Source organism: Suncus etruscus, chromosome 3 (genome assembly GCF_024139225.1).
Source record: "Suncus etruscus isolate mSunEtr1 chromosome 3, mSunEtr1.pri.cur, whole genome shotgun sequence".
NCBI lineage: Eukaryota > Metazoa > Chordata > Mammalia > Eulipotyphla > Soricidae > Suncus > Suncus etruscus.
Window position 1 is genome coordinate 142907176 of NC_064850.1, and position 12109 is coordinate 142919284.

Below are 12109 nucleotides of genomic sequence, written 5' to 3' on the forward strand. Positions count from 1 at the left end.
CTGTGTATAGGAAAATTTCATGACTTCATTTTTCCTGATGGTTGCATAGTATTTCATTGTGTATATGTGCCACAGTTTCTTTAGCCGCTCTTCTGTTGTTAGTCAACTGGATTGTTTCTAGATTCTGGCTATTGTAAATAGTGATGCAATGAATATAAGCACACAGCGAGCATTTTTGTGTTGTGTTTTTGTGTTTATAAAGTATAACCCTAGGTATAGCTGTATTCTATGTTAGCTCAATTTCTATTTTTTTGAGGAATCTCCATATTGTTTTGCATAAAAATTGGACTAAATGACATTCCCACCAGCAGTGAATGACAATTCCTTCTCTCTACATCCCTGCCAGCACTGATTGTTCTTGTTCTTTGTGATGTGTGCCAGACTCTGTGGCATGAGATGGTACTTCATTATTGTTTTGATTTGCATCTTCCTGATGATTGGTGAGGTGGAGCAATTTTTATGTGCCTTTTGGCCACTTGTATTTCTTCTTTGAGGAAGTGTCTTTAACTGAAACCCAACTACAAATATGTTTATAAACATGGTGCTTAAATAAAGATATTATAAATTTAAAAAATAAAGCAACAGTAATGGATAATTTTTCAGAATCAATAAAAAACCTAAATCCACATATTTAGGAACTGTAGCATATCCCTACTAGATAAATTAAATGGTAGGTTAATTTAGGGCTTAGGTATATTATAAAGAAACAGGAGACACAAAGGACAGTGAGAACTATCTTAAAAAGTATCTTGGGTCCTGCTGGGAATGAAACCCAGGGCCTCACCTCATGCTAAGCATATATTTTGCCACTGAGATTCATTTCTGGACTGCGAGGATTTTCGTGAAACGAGTTGACACATGTGAACAGGGAAGGCTGAGATCAGGCACTGCCAAAAAGGCAGCTTCATCCACGCTCCACAGATCCCATTCATGCCTTTAGATCAACTTCATTACTTCACGACTCACTAGAGAAAACAAACCAACAAAATTTTCAGGGACACTTTTGTTTTTGGCTTAATACTCTGGGGTCTTCTCAGAGTGGCGGTGGGCAGTCTCCCAGTCTCTTCCCCACTCCCACCCCTGTTCAGTAGCCACACTCACATTTCACACCTGACAACATGTAAGCCTTATAGGTCCATTCTACAGATCCTAGAGTTCCTGAATTCCATAGCTGCATACAGGACTGCTCAACACCTCCAAATTTCCCAATAATGACAGCCCTGTAGGAGCACACCAAATTAAAGGGATAAGTAGCATAGAAGCCAAATAAGCTCAATAAACAAAAACAATAACAGAAGGCTCAGGTATCAAAAGGCAGCTTAGTAAACCCTCAGACCAGGACCTAATGACCCCCATTGTGAGATATAACAATGTTCACAAATTTTCTGAAGTATATTTTAATAATTCTATTAGTCCTGGGCACTATTTCTTTTGAGGTGCAGAAGCTTCTCAGCTTAATGTATTCCCATCTGTTGATCTCTGCTTCCACTTGTTTGGAAGGTGCAGTTTCCTCCTTGAAGATGCCTTTACTCTCAATGTCATGGAGTGTTTTACCAACGTGTTGTTCTATATACCTTATGGTATCAGGTCTGATATCAAGGTCTTTAATCCATTTGGATTTTACCTTCGTACATCATGTTAACTGGGGGTCTATGTTCGCTTTTTTGCAAGTGGCTAACCAGTTCTGCTAGCACCACTTGTTGAAGAGGTTTTCCCTGCTCCACTTAGGATTTCTTGCTCCTTTGTCAAAAATTAGGTAATTATATGTCTGGGGAACATATCTTAATTGTAGCACTATTCACTAAAGTCAAGATCTGGGAACAACCCAAGTGTGTTCAAGAACAGATGAATGGATAAAGCAATGGTGGTATATACAATGAACTACTTACTATTCAGCTATAGGAAAAAATACTTAAGGTTTTGATGTAACTGCTTCCTTACCTTACTAACATCAGGGTGTCCAAATCTTTACCTAATGTCCACCTCATTGATTTCTTCTTAAAAATGTACAGTTATTTATTAATGTATTTAAATAGCCAGCCAATATGCATATTTTTATTTGTTTTTAAGGTAATTTTTTCCTCCAACCTAACTTTCCTGGATTTTTTTTGCTGTTGTTTTTTTGTTTTGTTTTTGCTTTTTGAGCCACACCCTGTGACACTCAGGGGTTACTCCTGGCAATGTGCTCAGAAATTGCTCCTGGCTCAGGGGATTATATGGGATGCTGGGGATTGAACCAACATCTGTCCTGGATTGGCCGCATGCAAGACAAACACCCTACTACTGTGCTCACTCCAGCCCCAACTTGCTGTTTTTTATTTAATAAATCAGATCATTTATACTACAGATGTTCTCATTTGGGATTTTGCTGAAATGTTCTTCATATTTTTTTCTTCTTTTGTGTTTGCTAAATTTCAAAATTAAATATATAGATGTAGTTAACTTCAGTTAGGTATTTTCTGAGGGAAGGGTAAGTAATATATAAAATATATAATATATATATATAAAGTATATTATGTAGCATATAATTTCTGTAGTAGTGTATAATATTTTGTGAGTATCTAGATTAAATTCTTAAAAAATCATGATATTCCAATGTTTTCCTCATGCATTCGATGGAATATTTCTCTATTTTTTACGGGAGGTCAAGCCCACTTGTGCTACTACTACTACTGTCTCTGCACTTAGAATTTTTTTATTGAAATCTGAGTTGTTTAGACAAAAAGTCATTGAATGTTGTTCTCTTGCTTGAAAAGATAATCTAGGTTTGTCTTATCCATTTTCTTTTTTTTTTTTTTTAATATAATTTTTATTTTGATCATAGTGGCTTACATATTGTTGACAATAATATTTTAGGTACATATTTACATAAAATCAGGGGGGATTCCCATCCCCAAATTGTCCTCCCTACTCCCCCGTTTCTGTCTTACCTCCCATTTCCTCTTCCCTCACCCCCAGGGCGGCTAGAATATGTGGTCCCCTCTGTCTCTAACCAACTACTTAGTAGTCTTGCATCAGTTTGGTCTTGATGCCTCCCTTATTTCCCCCTCTAAGTAGGGGCAGGGGTAGCTAGTTCAAGTTGCGTGGTTTTGCCTGAAAAAGAGAAAATAAATAAACCGGGGTAAGAGTTTAATACCCCGAAAATGGGCAGAATCCTTCTAGAGGTTCTCATCATCGATTTGGGAAATGAAGGAGAAAAAGAAGTTGAAACACTCCACCAGTACCAAAAGAAGTGTCAAATATCCAGTGAGGACTCCAGCTATAACGATAAGCACCACAAAAAAACAGATAAAAAATAAACCAAAACAAACTAAAAACAAACACAAACAAACAAAAAACACGCCGTGGTCTTGAAATAAGAAACATGGCGTAGCACATAACGAAAGAAAAGAAAGGAAGAGAAAGAAAAGAAAGAAAAAAAAAAAAAGAATAATTGGGGCCAACAATTTCAATAATCACATCCAAACTGAGGAATCGACCAAAATAGCTAGGTAAATAAAAATAATAATAACAATAATAAATGAAGGTAAGATAGATATATATATATATTATATATATATATATATTATATATATATATATATATATATATATAATATATATATATATATATATATAACCAAGGTTTTGTGTTTTTTGTATTTTTTTTCCCTCCTGCCCTGGCACAGTAAATATTGGGGTCATTCGAAAAGGAATTCACTTGCCCTATAAGATATGGGGTTTCTCCGTCCTTGGAGTATACTGTCATGGAATCAGCTCTAGTCTTTGCTCAGGATCATTACTCTCCAGGTTGTGGTTTTTTTTTGTTTTTTTTTGGTGTGTGGAAAGCTTCTGCTCTGTCCAGTGTGATACCGTCAGAGCTCTGTGTTTAGCAGTCCCAGTATCTGTACATATCCTGAGGTGGGACTTATGGTGAAGTCAGTCTTTGTGAATCTGGAGGTTCTGTTACCTCAGTGCCATTTTAATCCATCTTCTGTGGTTGGTGATCTTGGTCTTTGCGCTGAACCTAGGAAGGCATCTAGGATAGCGTCTTTCTTTGTTCTTCCAGAAGCCCCTTTCCGTTACAATTGTCTCTGCCGGACCTTTGGGACTGGGGATCATGCTTATTGTGCAGGTCTTAGTTCAAACCCTAGACTAGGGCTTTTTTATTGGTCCCAAGATGTATACAGTCTGGTCGTGGTTCTAGTATCCAGTCATCTGTAAATCACGATCTTGGCTTTTGGACCTACCAAAGGGTGCCACGTCTTCTGGTTTTGTCTTGTCGTTAGCTGGTGAGGTAGGCTAAACTGCTCTAAGGTCAAGTTGTTCACATTTTCCTCATTGTCGAGATATCATGTTAGAGCTGGCCCTTGTTGTTGACCCTGCAGTAATAAGGCTGTCCCAGATGGAGATTGTTTCTTACAGCTGTTGTGAGGAGCTGTGCCGTTTCTATGTCTGGGATCCAGGGTTCAAGGCTGGTTGAATGGTATCTAATCACCTGAGGTCTAAGTTGATTCCACATGACATATTTTCAAGGTAGGAGATAACCCTGTATTGTAAACAACTATGAGTTCCTATCTCTAGTAGATAAGAGCTCTTTTTTTTTTTTTTTTTTTTTTTACTATGTAAGATTTCCCCTTTATTTAGTGTGCCTTTGCAGGGGGAAGTGGTGCTCCATTATATGTCGGAGTATTTGGGGTGGACAGAGTGAGTAACAGAGATAGGTCACATACCCAAAGACGATTAAAAAAAAAAAAAAAAAAAGGAAATAAAAGTGTATGTGCCCACAAATGTATATGTAAGGCAAACATTTAAATAAATAAGTTAATTAAAAAAATATAAAAAAATTAAAATGAGTTAGCGAAGTTTTTTAAAGGACCAATGTGGTGCAAAAGACTACTTTGCATTTGGGAGAGAACAGGTAAAGAGTTGGTGTATTACAGGTCTTATGCCTATGTTGGAAGTACAGTTTTCCCATTGTCTTTTGGATTTTTCTTGTGGTGTGTGGGTTCCCAGGCATCTTCCAATCACACCCCCTGCCCCCCTTCAGATTGGTAAAAATTTGCAGCTGGGAGGTCTTGGAAGAGTTCTTGCATTGGGGATACTATTGGACCTAAGTCCGGTTTCAAGAAACAGTCCATGTTAGGGGGGAGTTGGTAGGGAGGGTCTCGCAGCATGTGTCCACAGGGGAGTTGGCTGTCTTTTCTTGCAGGAGACGATGTGTGGGTTCGGTTGGGTGTCCCCTCGCCTGGGTGCTGGGTACTGGTTCATTGGGTAGGAGGTCGATCTTGATGCCTAAAAGATTAAGGACTGAGGGTGGAGAGTTTTAATATGGTGGGAGATCTGGATGGGATTGAGGGGGTGAAGGGATAGTTGGATTTCCGGGGGGGAGAAAGGGGAAGATATATGGGAGGGGTATGAAGGAAGAGAAAAGAGAAAATACCGTAGAAAGGGAGAAGAGAAAGGGAAAAAAGTAAAGAGAAGAGTAGAAGAGAAAAAGAAAAGAGAAAAAAAATAGAGAGAAGAAAGGAGAGAATAGCAAGGGAATGCTGGTTGGTTGAATGTGTTCGATGACTAGAGCCTGTAGTTTAGGTCTGTACATCGCAGGTACTGCTTTGGTGGTCTGACTGGTCACGTGCTTCGATTCCTAAAAGAAGGTTTAACCTAGAGATAAAGTGAATGTTAAAGAGTTTTCTCGTGGCCGTCTCATAGTGCAAGCAAGGTATGGTATCTCGTGTGGTATCCCGAGTTGCCATCTTAGTTTGTCCGCCCTTTGCATCTAAGGGCGCCTGTGGAAAGAAAAGCTGAGAGGTTATTTTTAAAATATAGTAAGGTAAAGGGATTAAAACGTAGTGTTATGGTATGTTGCCATTGCATTACGTGATTTCCCGCGGTGTTCTATACTTGTGTTCCTGTTTACGATCTCTAAGGGATTATTGTGGGCCTTTGTTGTAGGAGTCTGGTTACATACCTGTTCTCTCCATGTTGCTGTTTCTGTTGTTGCTGTTTTCTTTGTGGTATAATGTGCAGTCAAGAGTTTGCATTGTTCCTTTTTCATGTATTTTGGACACTGCTCCCACGTATATGTTGACTATTACAGTGATCGGAGTTTCTACCCTGTTAAACCCTGTTATATGATTGTTAGGTATTAGTTGTGTATAAAATATATGTTCTAGGTGTTTCAGAATAGTGCTACCATTCTGTGTTTATCTTTTGTCTTCTGGCTTACTTCGTTTAACATAACATGATCTAGGTCCATCCACGTTGCTGCAAAGTCTGTGATTGTATCATTTCTAACTGCCATGTAATATTCCATTGTGTATATGTACCACATCTTAATGATCCATTCATCCGTTGTTGGACACCTAGGTTGGTTCCAAGATTTGGCTATTATACTGAGTGCTGCGATAAATAGTGGGGTGCATATGTATTTTGGAATGAATGTCCTTCCATCTTGTGGGTATATGCCTAGGAGGGCAATTCCTGGGTCAAATGGCAGCTCAATTCTGAGTTCTTTGAGCACTCTCCAGACTTTCCTCCATAGGTGTTGGACTAGGGGACATTCCCACCAGCAGTGGATGAGAGTTCCTTTCATACCGCATCCCCGCCAACAAAGGTTGTTTCCATTATTTTTGATGTGGGCCATCCTCACTGGTGTAAGGTGGTATCTCATTGTTGTCTTGATTTGGATCTCCCTGATGATGAGTGAAGGTGAGCATGTTTTCATGTGTTTGTTGGCCATCCTTCTGTCTTCCTCAGAGAAGTGTCTATTCATTTCATCTCCCCATTTTTTTATAGCTTTGTTTGCTTTTGGGGGGCTCAGCTTTCTGAGTGCTTTGTATGTTCTAGATATCAGCCCTTTATCTGATATGTCGAGTGAAAAGATTTTTTCCCATTCTGTTAGCTGTCTTCTTGCGTTAAGCAGGGTTTCTTTTGCCATGCAGAAGCTTTTTAGTTTGATGTAGTCCCATTTGTTTATATTTGATGCTAACGTTCTTGCCATTGGTGCTCCATTCTCAAAGACCTTTTTGATATATAGGTCTTTGAGTGTTCTGCCTATTTTATTCTCAATAAACTTTATGGATTCGGGTCTGATTTCAAGGTCTTTGATCCACTTTGAGTTGATTTTTGTATAAGGAGTAAGGTATGGGTTGATTTTCACTTTCGTACATGTGGTTTTCCAGTTGTACCAACACCATTTGTTGAATAGGCTTTCTTTGTTCCATTTCAGATTCTTGCCTCTTTTATCAAATATTAGTTGGCTATATACCTGGGGGTTTATGCCTGGGAATTCTGTTCTGACCCACTGGTCTGATGTCCTGTCTCTGTTCCAGTACCATGCTGTTTTGATTACTATGGCTTTATAGTATAGTTTCAAGTTAGGTAAGGAGATGCCTCCCAGCTTCTTGTTTTTCAGTATTTGTTTGGCTATCCTGGGTCTTTTGTGGTTCCAGATGAATTTTGTGAATGCTTGTTCTAATTCTTTAAAGAATTGTGTCTGGATTTGGATAGGGATTGCATTAAATCTATATAGGAGTTTGGGTAGGATAGTCATTTTGATTATGTTAATTCTACCTATCCATGAGCATGGGATGTTCTTCCATTTCTTTAGATCATCTTCAATTTCTTTCTGGAGTGTTTTGAAGTTTCCCTGGTATAGGTCTTTCACTTCTCTTGTAAGGTTGATTCCTAGATACTTGATATTTTTTGATACTATCTTAAATGGAATTGTATTTTTAATCTCTCTCTCCTCAACTTCATTGTTTGTATATAGAAACGCTACTTACTGTCTTTTGTGTATTGACTTTGTAACCAGCCACTTTGCTGTATTGGTTAATTGTTTCTAGGAGTTTTACTGTGGACTCTTTAGGTTTTTCGATGTATATCATCATATCGTCGGCAAAGAGAGATAGCTTGTGTTCCTCTTTCCCAATTTGAATTCCTTTGATTTCCTTCTCTTGTCGGATTGCTATTGCTAGGACTTCTAAGGTTATATTGAATAAGAGTGGAGAGAGTGGACAGCCTTGCCTAGTTCCTGATCTTAGTGGGAATGCTTCTAGTTTCTCACCATTGAGTATAATGTTGGCTGTAGGCTTTTCATAGATAGCTGTAACTATCTTGAGGAAGGTTCCTTCTAACCCTATTTTGCTGAGTGTCTTTAACATGAAAGGATGTTGGATTTTGTCAAATGCCTTCTCTGCATCGATTGATATGATCATGTGGTTTTTGTCTTTCATGTTGTTGATGTGGTGTATAATGTTGATTGATTTGCGTATGTTGAACCAACCTTGCATTCCTGGGATGAATCCCACTTGATCGTGATGTATGATCTTTTTGATGAAGTGCTGGATTCGGTTTGCTAATATTTTATTGAGTATCTTTGCATCTATGTTCATTAGTGAGATTGGTCTGTAGTTTTCTTTTTTGGTAGTGTCTTTGCCTTCTTTGGGAATGAGTGTGATATTAGCCTCATAAAAGGAGTTGGGGAGGATTCCTGTTTTTTCTATGGTTTGGAAGAGCCTATGGAAAAGTGGTAGTAACTCTTCTTGAAATGTTTGATAGAATTCACCTGTAAATCCATCTGGGCCTGGGCTTTTGTTCTTAGGGAGTTTTTTAATTACATCTTCAATTTCCTCTGAGGTGATTGGTCTGTTTAGGATTTCTAGATCTTCCTTTTCCAGTCTTGGAAGAGGGTGTTTTTCCAAGAATCTATCGATTTCTACTGGGTTCTCTAGCCTAGTTGAGTATAGTTGTTCATAATATGATCTCATGATATGTTGTATTTCTTGGGGTTCTGTTGTAATCTCTCCCCTTTCATTTGTGATCCTATTGATTTGGGTGTTTTCTCTCTTTTTTTTGGTGAGTTTTGCCAGTGGTTTGTCTATCTTGTTTATTTTTTCGAAAAACCAACTCCTGGTCTCATTGATTTTTTGTATTGTTTTCTTGGTTTCTATGTTGTTTATTTCTGCTCTGGTTTTTATTATTTCTTGCCTTCTGGATGTGGTTGGACTTCTCTGTTGCTGATGTTCCAATTCTTTGAGGTGATCTTTTAAACTGTTGGTTTTGTTATTTTCCTGATTCTTGACATAGGCCTGAATTGCTATGAGTTTCCCCCTAATTACTGCTTTTGCTGTGTCCCATAAATTTTGACATGTTGTCTCTTCATTGTCATTTGTCTCAAGGAATCTTTTTATTTCTTCCTTGAGTTGTTCTTTGATCCAGCTGTTGTTGAGCAGCATGTTGTTTAATCTCCAGGTATTAGTTTTTCTCCATTGCTTCTTCTTGACCTCAATTTTGAGCTCTGTGGCATAGTGATCTGAGAGGGTACTTCTAATGATCCTTACCTTTGTGGTCTTATATAGGTTGGCTTTGTATCCTAATATATGGTCTATTCTGGAGAAGGTTCCATGTGGGCTTGAGAAGAATGTGTATTCTGCTTTCTGGGGGTGGAGGGCTCTATATAAGTCTATTAGCCCTAAATCTTCTAATTTTTCATTCAGAGCTCTTATTTCTTTGCTATTTTTCTGTTTGGTGGATCTGTCCAGTGGTGATAGTGGAGTATTGAGGTCCCCTGCTATTATCACATTTCCCTTCATGTGTTTCTCCAGGTTTGCCAGTAGTTGCCTCACATATTTTGCTGGCTCTACATTAGGTGCATAGATATTGACCAGGGTTAGTGTTTCTTGATCTAATGTTCCCCTGATCAGTAAGTAGTGACCCTCTTTGTCTCTGATCACTTTCTTGAGGTTGAATGCAATTTGGTCTGATATAAGAATTGCTGTCCCTGCTCTTTTTTGTTTTCCATTGGCCTGAATAATCACTTTCCATCCTTTTATTCTAAGCCTGTGCTTATCCTGCATCTGTAGGTGTGTTTCTTGCAGACAGCAGAAGTCCGGTTTATTTTTCCTAATCCAGTTCTCTACTATGTGTCTTTTAATTGGAGAGTTTAGTCCGTTAACATTTAGGGAGATTATTGAGAGAGAGGATTGTTGTGTAGTTGTGTTGTGTAGGGTGGTTTTTGTTACAATCGGGGGTTTGGATTGTGTAATTCGTCTTTGAGTAAGTCGTTTAGGATCGGTTTTGTTTGCACAAATAGTTCAAATTCGTTCTTGTTTGAGAATGTTTTTAGTCTATCCTCCCATATGAATGTAAGTTTTGCTGGGTATTGGACCCTAGGTTGGAAATTTCTTTCATTCAGTCGTTTAAATATGTCATTCCATTGTCTTCTTGCTTGAATTATTTCAAATGGGAGATCTGGTTTGATTCTTATGTCCCTACCTTGGTACTTGAGGTTTCTTTTCTTCCTTATTGCTTTAAGGAGTTCTTCTTTCTCTTTGTTTTTTGCCAATTGGATTACCATGTGTCTTGGTGTTTGTTTATTGGGGTCTATCTTATTGGGAACTCTTTTTATTTCCTGTATTGGCATTGCAGTATCCTTCCAGAGGGTGGGGAAGTTCTCCGCTATTATCTCTCTGACTACTTGTTCTTCCCCTTTCCCTACTTCCTCCCCTTCTGGTATACCCACAATTCTTAGGTTGTTTCTTTTGTCCTTTTTCATTAGATACTGGACCTTTCCTTCCAGTGCTTTGCCTTTTATTTCTTTGTTGGTTTCTTGATCATTTTTTGTTTGCAGTTTTCCTTCGAGTTCTTCAATGTGTTTCTCCAATTCTGTGTTTCTGCTTGTAAGGCTTGTTACTTTGTCTGTTAATTCCTTCACTTCTTTTTGTATGGAATCTCTCATGTTCTTTAACATTTCTTCTTTAATTTGGCTGATTTGTTCATCCATAGATTTCTTATACTCGATAGCTAGGGTTTCTCTAATTCCTTTTATTAATTCTTGCATTTCCTTCCTCATGGCTGCTTTTAGGTCTTCATCGCGTGTATCTGTGTATTTTGGTGGACTTGGAAGCTTGCAAGAGTTTGTCACCATATCTCCAGATATTAGTGATTTCCTTGATTTACGCATATTTCTTTGTATTTAATGGTGTGTTTTAGAGTGCTGTGCTTCTAATTTTCACCTGTTTTGATCCCCTGTGGTGTGGGAGTTGGTTCCCTCCCTGAGGGTGGTTCTAGAGGGACTTTTGGGTGAACTCGCTGAGGTTTTGATCCTCCTGTACTCTTTATGTGGCCTGGTTAGTTGTTTTCCTCTTTTGTTGGCAGCTAGTACTGGCCCTTTCCTGACCACAGTGGTGGGGGGCACTGTTTCTCCTCTCCTTTTTCTCCTCTCCTCTACTAGTTGGAAGTCAGTCTTCCTCTTTATTCCTGTCAGCAGGTGTAGTTCCGCTTCTGGCCACACTGGTTGCGGGCGCTGTTGAGCCTGACTCTCTGTTCCCTCCCTTATCTGGGGGTCAATGAAGCTCTGCCACTCCGAGTTACCGCGGAAGAAATTCCCCCAGTCAAGCCCTCCCGGTAGCTGCTCTCAGCCCTAGGGGGGGTCTCAGGTCCACTCTGGGGCTCGGGGCTAGGTTGCTCTAGGTTACCTAAAGGTCCAGGGGGCAGGCCCAGCTCACCTAGTCTATTCGTCCCACCTGTCCCAGCTGGGCAGGTGACTCCGGCCCACTAGGTACTAGGGAATGTCCTCCCCAGTCTACGCTCGGGTCAGGTGGGATGAACTCTGGAGCCTGGAAGTTGAGGCAACGGGTGGTGTGGTCTCTGTGCCAACAAGCTGGCCTCTGCAGTCTATGGGGGGGGGGGTCGCGCGCAGGGTGGCTGGCGGCTGCGGGTCGTCCACGTGTGAGCGCCCTAAAACAGTGCACTCACCATGGACGCCGGGGTTCCCTACTCCCCGTTGGCGCGGCTGGCCTCTGCTGTCTATGAGGGGGGGGGTCGCGCGCAGGGTGGCTGGCGGCCACGGGTCGTCCACGTGTGAGCGCCCTAAAACAGTGCACTCACCATGGACGCCGGGGTTCCCTACTCCCCGTTGGCGCGGCTGGCCTCTGCAGTTTATCGTCTTATCCATTTTCTACCACAGGCTCAGACATGGGCATTTCTTCAAAACATTGGTCACTCTTGATAAAACATTATTTTCAGAGGCTACAATAGGGATATAAGCTTGTTTAATGCTACTTGGACAGGGTTTATAGATTCTTCCAGTCAGTAGATCTTAGAAATGTATAGATATGTATATTTCA